The 13,695-nt window shown below is 47.4% G+C and overlaps 1 protein-coding gene across 12 annotated transcripts in view; it reads left to right on the top strand.

Annotated features, from left to right (window-relative positions):
- Window positions 1-1,101: 1,101 nt before the first annotated feature.
- Window positions 1,102-13,695, top strand: part of TIAM1 (TIAM Rac1 associated GEF 1) — a 190,702-nt gene continuing 178,108 nt past the window's right edge. For 6 of the 12 annotated variants that reach the window (XM_075770566.1, XM_075770521.1, XM_075770540.1 and 3 more), the window contains exon 1: window positions 1,102-1,257. The gene's annotated coding sequence lies outside the window, so the exon portion shown is untranslated. The remainder of the gene's footprint in view (window positions 1,258-13,695) is intronic. The other 6 variants (XM_075770547.1, XM_075770514.1, XM_075770530.1 and 3 more) reach the window with 2 other exon arrangements.

Raw genomic sequence — 13,695 nt, 5'->3', positions numbered from 1 at the left:
ACGATTGATTCAGAATTCCCTATCTTGCCTTTCAAAATTGGTGGAGCAGTGCTTCCACCTTTTTGTTTAAAAATCAACTTGTGTAGTTCAGCAGGTTTTGTAAAATACTTTCAGTTAAGATGCAGCTCATGTTTATTTATTAGTGCATTTTAAAATGTGCTTATCCAGACTGGAGCTGAGTCATTACTTAAAAAAAAAGAAAACAACCAACACTTTGGCAGCTGGGACAATGCTTGTGACAAGGCGCTCTCTGGCTTCCTTGCATCCCATCAAATGGTGTCGGTGCACGCGATGCACAGCTAAAGCACTGGTTTAAATTCCCTCAAAATCTTCACCTGCAGAAATAGCACAGGAGTAGGCTGGCACGGGGAAAAAGCCATTGCACCTTGTTTGCGTCTCTGAGCCACGTAGATAGCCGTTGGCGCTTGGGTGAACGTGAAGGGGAGTTGGGCAAAGTTCACGGCTGCTCCAGGGGACTTTGAGGGGGTCGGGAGCCATGACAGGAAGGTGCCTTCCCCTCATGGCTCCCGACCCCCTCGAAGTTCAACCCGAGCTGGTCAGACACCTTCCACTCATGGCTCCCGACCCCCTGCCAGCAGTCAGGAGCCTTCTTCCCCGAACAGTAACGGTGCGGCCGGAGGCAGGGTAGAAGTGGGCCGGCAGCCGTTCTCTCACGGCTCCCAGCCGCCTCAGAAGTCGGGTTGACTTCGAAGTCAGGCTTTCCCCGCCCGCAGCCAATCCCGTTCGCCGCCGCGCGCGCCAACTTCCCCCAACGGCCCCCCCTGGATTGGCTGGGCTACCCCGCGCGGCGAACGGTTCACACACACACCCCCCCCCCCCAATTGGCCGCTTTTTGTTACGGGTTCTGCGATGCGGAGGGGTGTGGGGGTGGTCCACACGCGGCACCGCCCGCCCCCCCGGGGCAGCGGCCCCTCCCCTCCCGCCTGGGAGCCGCGTGGGCTATTGTCATACAACATTCCAACTCCGAACGCCCCGCTGTTCGCCGCCTCCGCCGCCCATTGGTTCGCCCGGTCCGGATTGATTCATCGGACAGCCAATAGTCGCCGGTTTCCAAGGCGGCCGCCGGTGCCGCCCCTCGTAGCGCCGGCAGTAACAATATGGCAGCGGCGCCTATTGGTGGCGGAGCGCTCTGAGCGGCGGCGGCCGCGGGCGCCCGGCGGCGGCGGGGAGCAGCTCCCTGGGCGGGCGGTGGCGGTCGTTGTCGGCGACCCCCGGTGCCGAGCCCAGCCGCGGCAGGTGAGTGGGCGGCGGATCGCGTTCCCATCTCCCGCGCACGGCATCCCCCCTCAAGCCGGTGCGCCCTGGCGGAGCCCCCCGCGCCGGGGGCGTTGCGCGGAGCCGCGGCCCGGCTCGCAGACCCTCGGCCGCCGCCACCCGCACCCGGGAGGCCCGGCCAGGTTGTGTGTGTGTGGGGGTGCGGCCGCGCTGCCCCGCAGCGGGCGGGTGGGGAGCCCGGCCCGCCGGAGCCCGCTTTTGTTCCCGGTGTGGGCCGCCGGCAGCCGGCGCCGCTCCCCGCGCCACCGCACCGGCGCGGGGGTGTCCCCGCCGGGATGCCGGGGTCTTCTCCGGGGTCCGGCCCCGCCGCTGCGTCGCTGCCGAGCCGGCCCTGCGGCAGCTGGCCTCCGGTAGCGCCGCTCCTCCGCCTAAAATGTCACCGCCGCCCCCCCCCCCCCCCCGGGGGAGCTGCGCGGGGTCCGTGCGGGGACCGTCGCCCCCCCCGGAGAGCCCCAGCAGCCGGCGGGTGCGGCCGCCGGGTGATGCTGCTGCTGCTGTGGCGGAGCCGTACCGGCCGCGGTGCGGGGACGCAGCCGGGGTGTCACTTAAGGAACATACGCTTAATGAGCGTGTGTCAGGTAAGGGCGGCGTGTTTTCGCCTGCGGGTCGCTGAAGGCAGGGCACGGCCTGCCCGCGCTGCCCTTGCTGAAGTTAAGAGACAGCTGACTGATGCTCGCAGTCCTCGGCTTGACGGGAAGCGCTGGCACAAATGCGGTCTTGAATAGAGTTGCAGGGACGGGTGCGTAATTCCAGCGTGCGGCTCAGTACTACCTCGTCGGATTTGGGAAGCGCTGGGAGAAATCGACTTTCCGTTCCTTGTTGGTCCTTCGTTCCCACGTCCCCCTCTCAGCGGCAGCCAGAGGACTCTGAGCAGGTGAAAGCTGGCTATGGCTAGGAAATAGGTAGCACTCGTGACTTGTTAATTGTTTTGCTATGTATGAAATTCTGATTAAAAAATGTATTGGAATAAATTAGGGGAAGCTGAGATCTATGGAGTGATTACTTGGGTGCCTAATCTGTGATTAGAGCATCTTTTCCCCTTCCTGTATTATTAAAACGATTCTGTCAATTTCCATGACACTTCAATGCTGTGATATAAATTATTGAACAAGGGCAAAGGAGATCTCCTTCACCTTAGCCGTAAGGGCCCGATCCTGCAGAGAGCAACTTCTTCTACCCCTCCTGGTTTGGCAGCTGTTGGAGCCCCTCCTGTCCCTGCGCAATCCCTGCCTGCCCTTTCCCTGGCAAAAGCTGCCTTGTTAAGGCAGAGTATTTCTTATTGCATTGCACATAACGGTTGTCCTTGCTGCTTCCCGATTGAGCCCGTGCGTATGGGACAGTCCTGTGGGATTTTGAAGGTGCAAGTGACCTTGGAAAGTGCTGTGATTTTTCTCTCTCAGCTTTTGCCTTAATTGCCCTTGTATGCCACAAGCTCTTTGATTTGGGGACTGATGTGTGCACAGGTCCTGGAAAGTGTCTTAAAACCTGATTGTCACCCCGTGGTAGTTCTTGGGTATATTTGGTAGTGGCAATGAATGTGCTACGCTAGCACCTCCGTGTTCCTCGAGGTGAAAGATGATTTAGGAGTGGTTTGGGAATGGGACTGTTTTTTCCCTTCCAGGCCCTGGAATTGGTGAGGTGGAAGAGGAATGTGACGTACCCGTCACCTCTGCTTTGGTTACAGGCAGATTAGTCCTGCTGCCACTTGGGCTGTGGGAACACTTGCTGCCCCAGAATCACATTTCCCATGGAGGAAAAAGCCATTTCCTTATTGAACAGCAGAGCAACTCAAAAATGTAATTTTTTAAAAAAGGGATTCTCCCAACAGGAGTTGGGAATCTATAGCCTTTTGGTTATTGTTATTCTTGCATTAATAATCCAGTTATGCTTTCCAGTATATTAAAGGTAATATTCTGGAGTCCTTAAACACATACAGTGCTTGTCATCTGTAATGATAACTGACTTTGGGATCTGGCCCTCCATAATCTTATGCGATGCTGACTGTAATTTGCTTTAAGGGAAACAAGATATACTGCTGTTTTAAATGGGCTTTTTCACTTTTCCGGTTGCTCTTGGCCGAAGAAGAATTTAGTGAATCCTACCTGATGTCTGTCTAGTGATTCATCTGGTCTTGCTTGGAAGAGGAAAGACAGTGGTGTGGTTTGGTGTGGTGGGTTTTTTTTTTTTTTTTTTTATCAGAGGTTATTATGCTATGTAGTCATTCAGTGGCCAGGAACATTGGAAAAACCTTGTGAGGCATTGTTTGAAAGGATCGTTCCGTGTAAGGCAGGAGAAAAAAATCCCATGTTTGTCTGGTACCAGAGCTCTCTGTTTCTCAAAGTTCTCATGCTGTAGTGAGGAGCATGGTATAAATAGCAATGCTAGGTTTTAGCCACTGAATTCAAAGTTATGGTTTCCACAGCAACCAGCACTCAGGCTGTCATTTACGTATGTAATATTTCCCCTTTTTTAAAAAAAAATAAAAGACGTATCTGGCTTCTGGCGTTGTGCTCCGCGAACACCCCACGCTCATTCTTCCTACTCTGCTTTTGAGTATCCCCCTCTGCTTTCCTTCTCCTGATGGCTGTTGTCTTGCTCCATTCCCAGCTCCAGCCTTCCTGGGCCAGCAGCTGAGGGCTCTGTGTACCAGATCCCAGCCTGTCCACCATGTTCACTTGTCTTCTAAGTCCTCCTTTTGGTACCAGTGCTTGCTTCCAGCTGTGGCTGCAGTGTGATAGGCACCATGCAAACACAGGAAGAAGCAGCCCTGCTTTGAGTCCCTGGGATATCCTTCAAATACCCACCTGTGTTTCCCATCTCACCCGTATCTGAAAGGTCGTCGACTCCATGGCAGGTCCACATGCTCTCCTGGCTCTTGCCCAGTCATTTCTCTCGAGGCTTAAAGGAAATGCAGTCAGAGAACTGTGTCCTGTGTGCAGGACTGTGGAATGTGCCCTCCCGATATGAAGATGAGGATGCAATGCTTGTTTTTTAAAAATGTTTGTCACATGACTGTGCAGTGTTGCTAAAGTGTTTTCATTTATAGCCAGGGGGTTGATGTATCTACATGGTTGTGTCCAAGTTACAGTTTCCAGAGCAACTGGAGCTTTGTATCTTGGAAGACCGTTAACTAAAGCACAAAATATCACATCAAATTTTCCTTTCTTAAATTCTGTAATTTTAGCTACTGTTAAAAATGCAGCTGTGCTTATCTGAGAACATGTTTAAAAGCCTTAAATGACCAAGCAGATCTTCGTCAGATATGTACTTCTGTGATGAGAACAAGAATGGGAAATTTCAGCCCCCAAAGTAATAATCCTTAGAGTTACAGCATAAGGCACTTCAGTTTAAAAAAAAAAAAAATAAGGAAGTGCCATCTCATCTGTATCTCTAACCAGAACTAATGACAAAAGCGCAATGTGGCAAAACTGAGTAAAAAGGCTGATGTCGGCTGAAAGCAAACATCAAATGAAGGACTCCCCTAGCTGGAGAATTGATCCTAGGAAGGAAGGGCACTCGGGATCCCCTGTACCTGGGAGCAGCTGGGCAGGCTGTAGTGCCAGAGGCTGGTCCGGTGGTGGTATTCTTTTTTCTTTCCTTCTCTTTCCCCTCTCATTTGGCTGCTTCTCCTTATGAAACTAGGTCCCTCTTGCAGTGCTTCACAGACACTTTTCCTCTGAGCAGTAATGCCGAGGACCTTTGGCATCAAAACAGGCCACTTTTCCATTATAACTCAATTTGAGCCAATGTTACTTTTAAAAAAGTTGATGTATCTGCATTGTAATGTTTTTCCCTTGCTCTGTGAAGAATTTTGTCAATAATAGGCATGTCATTCCCTTATAAATTGCCCTACTGGATACTCTGATTGGTTTGAGCAATGATGCTGTAAAATGGTTTGTAGGTTACCTGGGAAATCTCAGCCAGCAAGCTTTAAGTGTTGGCTTGTGTAAAAAGGAATTACGAAGAGAATGTCTCAGGGGTCTTCCTTTCTATTTTTGTTAGTAACCTTCCAGCTCAATGTTTTTCTTTTTATATGTATTTTTTTATACATATGTAATGTTCCATTGATGTTGCCGCCTATAATAGCATTGTCAGCAGCCTATGGTTTTTGCTTAATAAAATGGAGGAATGATTCTTCTCTTATGAGATGGTTTTTAAATGAAACTTAAACCCAAACCTTGTGATCTTTGGTGTGCTGCCCAGATTATAGAAACAAAATGACTGAAACAGCAGCTGGCAATGACTCGAAGTGAGTTGAAATACCTTGAACTTCTCCCTGGGTTTCTTTGAGCAAAAGTAGGGATTTTGTTTTCTCTGTAGTCAGCCCAACCTTTGCAATACGGCACAGACCAAGGAAGGATTTTAGCTTGTTCGCATAGGAGCAGGCTGTTGCTTGGTAGCTGTAACCCACATCCATGGTAGGCGATGTTGCGTGCTGGGTGGTGAGGCAGAGAAAGCTGGTAACAAGCTGGGAGAAGAGCCAGATTATTTGCTGGAATAAGAACCGCCTGTTTATTTTCTTACATGCTCAGAAAGTATCAGTGTGTGCCGTGCTATCAACTTAATTGGCTAGGTCTTTCTCGGTGAAGGTACCGATGCTGGGGTTCAACATTGTGTAAATGCATCTATCTTGGCAGCAGGACACCTAGTTTTACTTTTGTCTAGTGCACACCTCTTTCTTGACCTTCTCCATTAATTTCAGTGGATAAAGCCAAGTCAAGGGACCAGGCATTTGAGAGCTGGAGCAAGATACCTAATCCATTAACGTTACAGCAGACTTATTTTAAGAATTTCTTGAAAGAGTAGGCAGTGAGTAAGGGTGGTGGGAGGGTCTGGTATTCTTCACCAGGTTGTCCCAGTGCTTCACCGCAGCCCTTCAATCCACCTGGGGACCTACAGCTGTAGTGCCTGACCAGCTGCTTCTGTGGTAACCAGTGCTGGGGGAGCCATCTAACAACGTTGCAGTGGGCTGCAGTGTCCTTCCCACCCTGTATATCCTCCACCTGGGAGGTCTCCTTTGCAGCTTGGGTAGACCATTGGCTTTGAAAAGCGAGATAGAGGAGAAGGTTAAGATCAAAGAAAAGCAAGAGGTTATTTTCTGTGTGTAAGTGATGATGAGAAATGGTCTGGTCCAGGGCATTGGATGTCACATTTATCGAAGAATAATTCATGAAGTACTCTGTTTTTCCCCAGACACTGTTTTTGAAAAAAACATTTAAGAAGTTCTGCCCTTTCAAGTTAGGGAAAGTAACAACTTTTGACTGGGGCTTTGGGCTTGTTGAAAACAATCATTTTGCCTTATGGTTGGGAAACTTTTCTTCTACTAGCAGCAAATCTGTATTTTGAATTTTGCAGCCCAGGTTGCAATAACATAAACATTTGGAACACCCTTAGTCACAGTTATCTTGTACATGAGAGAATTCTCTACTGCTTCTGTTATTCAGCATGTCTTTATGTCTAATTGTTTTTCCCCTTCATATGCTCTGTTCCTAAGATTAGTACAGTTTTCCTCCTCATGGATAAATAATTTAAACACCTGGACTGATTAAATGCATGGATCTGAGCTCAGAACAATCATGACTTTTTTTTTTTTTTAATTCAAAGACTGACTTTTCTGAAGAGGATTCAAAGCAACTGAAAATAGCTTCATCACACAAACATCAAACATAACTTGAAAATTATTGCTATAGTGTCATGGATTCTGGCAGTGTACGTCTACCTTCCCATTAGCAATGTCTCATTGAACAATCAAGAGTTTATTTACAACTCGTTTACATTGCTAATTGTATGATTTACTGGAGGGCAGGACCGTCCTTCCCTTTGCAGAATGATGGCAAAGACATCGATGCAAAGTGGGTCTATGTTGCGCCGCAAGTTGATTGCTGTGTTGGAGGGTGTTTTGCGAAGACCAAGTTGACTGCAGAAGGTTTGAGGCAACCTCCAACACTGGATTTGACTGTTCGTTTCCTGCAATGCGCCCCTTACCTCGCATGGCACGGGAAGATGCCAGCGTCCTTTGGGCCAGATGTGATGCCCTTGGGAAGTGGCAGGGCTCATGGTGGGGTGGGTGGCTGCTCCAGAAGGTCTGAGCTCGGCTTGGTGCTGCCAGGAGCAGCTGCTCAGGGGTGGCAACAGTTGGTGCTGGCGTGATGGGAGCTGCCAGAGAAGTTTAGGGGCCAGGAGCTGTCAAGTTCCCCCTCTGCCGTTGCCGTTCCAGCTGCTGTGGGCTCACACAAAACCCTTGCGCTATTGGGGCAGATATGTCTCTAGCCGGGGAAGGTTGAGGGGCTGCAGCAGTGCTTCCCTACCTGGAAAAAGTTCTTTCTGCTTATTTTCTTTCCAAAATATCTTTTTAAAGAGGAATGTCTCTCCTGCTTTCCCCATGTAAAGCCATACATGCTCCACAGCCACCTCTGGAGAACTGTAACCCAAACCAACTACCTAAAGAAAGACATCTTTTTCCCTAATGTGAGAGCCATCTCATCCTGCAGTGTTATCAGTCAGTGCTCTGCTGTTTCATCTCAGACTGGCTGACAATAGTGCTCTCAGATGACTGGAGTTTCCTCTTCCTTTGTAAAAAATACTCTTAGGTACTACTTTTATAGAGCAAATGCATATCTCTAGGCTAAAGTTAAACCACAGCTGGAAAACACCTCTCATCTCTCACTCAAAACATCTTATATCTAGAGATCTGAAACTTCATGCCAGAAAGCTGTGGCCTAATGCTTTGCCCATGATTTCCCGCTATGCCAGCGCTACTGCCTTGATTGCCTGTAGCTCGTCTGTCTTATTTGCAGAGGAAAGCATGGAAAAAAATAGTGATGTTGTGAAAGTTTCACTTTGCATTTTGAGTCCCTGCTCCCTTTTTTTTTTTTTTTTTTGTACAGTAACCTGGCTGATTTGTCATCACATTAGGCCTCTGCCTGGCTTTCCACTCTCCCTGATAAGCAGTGCTCAGTCAGGCACCAGGCTTTCAGCAAGCCAGGGCAATTCCTGCTTGGATCCAGTTACTGCTTGTCTGTTGGACCCATCCATTATCATAGCGGCAGGCGGTTTTTGTTGTTTTGAATTATCTCTTACCTGAGTCTATCACAGTTAGTTTCCTTTGCTTCTTCTAAAGCAAATCATATGCCTGCCTTTATGTCTTGGCATGTTTTGGGGAGAGACATGGGTTTCCTCGTTAACCCCAGGCAGGCTTCCCAACTGCTTCCCATCTGACGTGAGCTCTTGCCATCCTGATCGCAAAACAGGCGGTTCTCTCTCCTGTTTGCCACCTCCTCCAACTCCAGCACCGCTTTGATCTCCCGGGCCATGGAAACCCCCTGAGCTTTGAAAGCTTACTGTCCTGCTGCCAGCCATGCCTTCATGATGAATGGCCTCACGAAGGCTTTCTGTGCTGTGTCCCACCGCTGTCCTCTCTGCTGGCGCTTTCCCTGTGACTGGCTGCCGTTAGTCACCAGTAAAGCCTTGTGCAAAAGGCATCTCCCTCCGTGCCCCAGCCAGCGCTCCCGCAGGGCTCTGTTCGGTTGCATCAGTTCCTCAGCTCAGTTTGGTTATTGAAAGGTTTTAAGACATGCTTAAGAGTACTGCTTCCTAACCACCTGACGAGTTCCTCCAGAGTTTCGGTGCTGTTTGAAACTTTTATGAAAGCCTTAATTCATGCCCTATCTGCATTTCTATCCGCACCTGCATGACTTGCAGGAGGCCTCCACTTGTAGCTTGTTCCTTCATCATGGACTTTCACTAGAGTTTGGGTAGGTGCCTGTGCAATTCGATTGCAGTGGCACTTCTAAAACTGTTCTCCGCTGACTGTGTGACAGGTGATCTGGAGAACCACAGTAAAAAAAAAAAAGAAAAAAAATGCAGAGAGGGCTGACTTCAGTTAATTTTCCCACTTACTATCATGTTCTTTTATCATTATGCTTTTAAGAGATGACAGTGGGTTTTGATCCAGAGGGTTTGATATCTGCAGGGAGATGGACAGCTGCTATGGTGATGAAGCAGCATGACAGCTAGTGATACTTAACTTGTTCCAACTTGGGAGCATCTTCCCTAAAGAGACTTGGCTTCCCTGCAGTATTAGCCGAGATGGAGTGAGGGTGAAAAAATGCAGAACAATGCAGAAAGTGCAGAAACTGGATGATGCGAGAAACATTTTGAGGTTGTTGCATCCCACTTTGTTACTAGCTCCACTTAAGTCACTTCTTGGCTGCTCAGATACAGCTGAAGCAAAAGAGCCCCAAACGGATCCCTGCCACCGTTACTGTCTCTGGTGCCTGAGCTCTGTCCTTCCAGAAGAACCAAAGGTTTTCAGCCTGTCGCTGTCTTACGTTGTTGTGCATCCCCTATGTCCGTAGGAGCTGGGACAGGTGAGACATGAGCTCGCTGTGGTGAAGAAACCCTAGGAGCAGTCAAGGCTAGGCAGATGTTGTGTTTGTGGTTTACTCCCTGGGAAAGCCTCCCCAGAGCCTGACTGGTACCGACACCTGCTTGTGCATGGGGCGAGGGGTGCAGGATGCTCTAGGGACACACTGATTGATTGGGGTCATGCAGGTCCAAATTACTTAGCATTTTGGACAGCCCTTTTCTCCATGAGACTAACCGAGAAGAAAGACTGTTAGCATTAAGTGACACTTTATTTTATTTTATTTTTACAGCTATTTGTCTTGTTTTGCTCGTAGACATTAATGGACCTCTGTAAAAAAATTTTCAACACCTGTTAATGGGAGGGTGGTGTTGAAGTATAGTGTGGTTATATGGAGTGCAGAAAGAGAAAACACTTTTTTGAAGACTCAGTATGTGATGGTGAGAAAACCTGTTGCACTTCTACACCAGAGGAGGACAGATGTAGTTTTCCTGTACTCTGTGCTATCTGCATGGGATGTATTAAAAATGTACATGTGTTTAAGAAAAATTGAACATAAATCCTGCTATGTTTGCTTGTTACATTTCCTCATTTGGCCATCATTGTCTTCTGGGAAAGTCGCACCAGTTGTATTAACTTAATGGCAGATCTGCTAATGAAGTCAGTGGGTTTGGGGTTTCGCCCCGTGACTCAGAAAACTTTGTTTATTCTGTTGCTATAGGCTGTGGGGCTATAAAAACGTGATTGCTTTGTGCTGTCAGTTTGCAAAAGGGTAGTTGTGAGGAAGGAAACTTGAGCTGATGGAATTACCTGCCAAAATAATGAAGTGTGTAGCTAAATGAATATAAAAAGACCAGACAAGTAAATTGCTTTTGTACAAATAGCCTTTTTTCTTCTTTTTTTTCTTTTTTGAGGCTTGCTGAAGTGCGAAGATCCCTCTGTGAAAATAAGGTGAGCAATCAGTATTAATTGATTTGGTTTTTAATATCTGTTAGGATGAACTTGCTGAGGATTAGTGTGGAAATGTGTGCAATTTCAGGAGAAATTGATTGCGTTTCATCTTTTCCATGTGTAGCTTTCCCTTAAACTGCTAATGAAAGTTCAGTATCTAACGAACAGGATGTTTCATTAAATGTGCGTTCAGCTCAGAATAGTTAACAAGTGTCTTTTTGGGATCCCTTTTGCTTGCTAGTCCCTTCCTTTGCTGGGTATGCAGTCTTGGATTTTACTCTTTGTTTTTTTAAAGATGTGAGTGGACATAGTAAGACTTCTGTGTCCGTTCCTATATTCTTATTTGGAGAGTATTTTGCATGGAAAGGCTGGGTTTTTTTGTGTGTTTTGCCTTTGGTAGCAATTACTGCTGCCTGCAATTGTGGCTTCCAGTTCAGAACAAAGCTGTTTTGTGCGCCTAGCCAGTAATAATTGTTGACAGTTGATAATGTTGGACACCTCTCATTGTGGCTGGGATCTGAATTATACCAACTGCTACTGAACCTAAATTATAGGTTTTTAATTTTAGCTTTGGGGCTCCCATGCTGGAATATTCTCTTTCCTCTGGTAATAAACCAAAAAAAAAGTTGGCGTTAGAGGTCTTTCCTAAACCTACCAAGTGAGACACAGAACTTAAGTGTTGCAAAGATTGCCTGAATTTCTATTCTTACTCTTGTCTGCGCTCAGACTTTCCTGGTAACACCTAGTTATCGCATCCCGTGGGATGGTTAAACTCATTCACTGCGTGTTTAAATCTGCGATATATATGTTACATGGAATATATTGAGTAAGAGGGGAATTGCTGGGAGACTCTGTGTATCCAATTACTGATGCAGCTCATGGACCACAAGCCACTTAAAACCCAGCCCGAGCAGCTGGAAACAGAGGGTGGCTGCTGCGGTGGGCAAGGACAGCTCCACGGTGTGGGGGAGCTCTTGGTGCTTGCACCTGTGATGGTGACTTGCTGCTGCAGATGAGGCCTCGGCTGTGAATCTTTCTTGCTTGTAGCTTTGAATGAGGTAACTGGTGTTACCTGGGCATTTTTCAATTTATTTTCTTGGTTAAATTTTCATGAGTAGGATGGTATGAAAATGAATGTGTCATTAACAAATGTCCAGGAATGCTGTTTGCTCAGAAGTGATTAGGAGACTAAGTAATGGATTAATTGTAATTATTTCACCAGAACCCTCCTAATGTGCATAGACACAAGGCATGTGTCCTCTCTGAAAGGGCTGTGTCCGGGGCTTGCTCACGTGGGAGTGTGAGACGGCGTGTGCATGTTGCTTTACTGTGGAGAATTATTTGTTGCCAATTCACGTTCTCATCCTTGTTTCCCAAATTAAAACTGTTTAGCTTTCAATTTTTAAATTGGTCTGAAGCTTTTACTTTTGTTCTGCATGTGGAAATTGTTTGTTGGCAAGATATGATTTCAGTGAAATAAGCTTTCCTGTGATGCAAAAAGAACAAGAAGCTTGTGAGAATGATAAAACAGTTTTCCTTTGGTCACTTGTGAGTATCTGCAGGTACCTGCTGGGGCATGAGTTGAGCCTAAGCTCAAACTGGATGAATGAGGTGGTTCTTCATGCAGCCTCCTCTTCCTGTGAGGTCTTGTGAATACACTCTCATGTCATATTTGATTGTTTTCTTCCATGAAATATGTCTGTGGAAGGCTACTAAATAGTGCTAGACCTTTCTGTCCTAGGCATGAGCACAAGACCAGGGCAGGTGCTACTGAAACTTTACTCTAAAGTGCTCTCCCAGCTTCCAGCATCGTGCAATTTGGGGATTTCACAGGCCAGCAGCAGCCTCTCTGTATTTAACAGCTTTTTCCAGAGGGAGCCAAGCAATGTGTTATTTTGCCCTTTCTATGAGTGGCAGTGGCTATGAGACCTTTGGGTGCTGCGGGTCCCAAAGGTGGCCCTGACCAGCATGGCTGTGGAGCTCGCCTAGGTGGACCATCGATCAGGTGCCAACTGGCCGCTACTATCCATCTCCAGTGTGGTGACAACCTAAGAACAGGGAAAAATATGGTTTAGACATGAGTGAGGGTTTACTTTGCTACTACCTTAGGCTTTAACGTTTCAACTAGTTGTGTGAGCAGTGGTGCTTGGGTTAAAGGTCTGCTTAGCAGCTTATGGTGGTGTTGACGTGAAATCCCTTTACTCTGGAGCATACGCCTCGTTGTGGATGTCCTCCAATTCAAAGGTACCCCAATGCTGATTCTCCACTCTCTCTTTCTGCCACTCTGCACAAGTTTTTGGGATGACTGCATGCATTTATCACTGGATAACGTGAACTTGAAATTTGGTAGTACTGTCATCTTATATGGGTGTATGTTATGTGTGAGACTTGTGATGGGACAAGGAAAGGCCCAGGTGGTGTTGACCAGCAGTCATCAGTTTAGTTGATGACTAAATCCATGGTGTGGGTGGTTGGTTTTTTTGTTTGTTTGTTTGTGGGGTTTTTTTTTGTGCCTCAGGTCAAGGATGAATTAATTTTGATGTTAAAAGCTTGGCCATAGTTGCATTCATGGCTTTCTGAAGACAGTCACTGAAGCATGTGACCGTGGAGGCACTTAGTGGTTCAATACATACATTACTCACTTCAGCTTGCTTGGGCCATCTGTGGTTAACGCGCTGCTGGCTCTGTAGCATGATGTTAAGGTCTGATGGCTGTAAGGGCTGTTTGCTCAGTTCTCCCATGGCAATGCTCTGAAGAAGAGCTGGGCTTCAACTGTTGGCCTGGCCGCTACAAATAGACACCCTTTGACTGGGAGGTGTGGGACAAGCCTCCAAAAACAGGATGCTCCAAGCTTGTAGGAAGAGGCCGGATATGGAAAAAAAAAATCTGCAAAATGCTTGTGAAGTGTTAAGATTTCAGACAAAGACTGGTGGTCTTTCCTCAGTCTTTCCTGACTGAGGAAACTCAGTATCTTTTCTGTAATTGTTTGTCTGCCAGCAGACAGTCATTCTGTCTTTGTATGTGAGTGTGTCTAGCCCCTGCCAGGAGTGGAAAAGTGGAGGGACTGAAGGAAAGGGAACAAA

The sequence above is a fragment of the Balearica regulorum genome, chromosome 1 (assembly GCF_011004875.1).
Source record: "Balearica regulorum gibbericeps isolate bBalReg1 chromosome 1, bBalReg1.pri, whole genome shotgun sequence".
NCBI classification, from domain to species: Eukaryota; Metazoa; Chordata; class Aves; order Gruiformes; family Gruidae; genus Balearica; species Balearica regulorum.
Note: the sequence above shows the minus strand (reverse complement) of the source record. Positions and strands in the feature narration are given on the sequence as shown.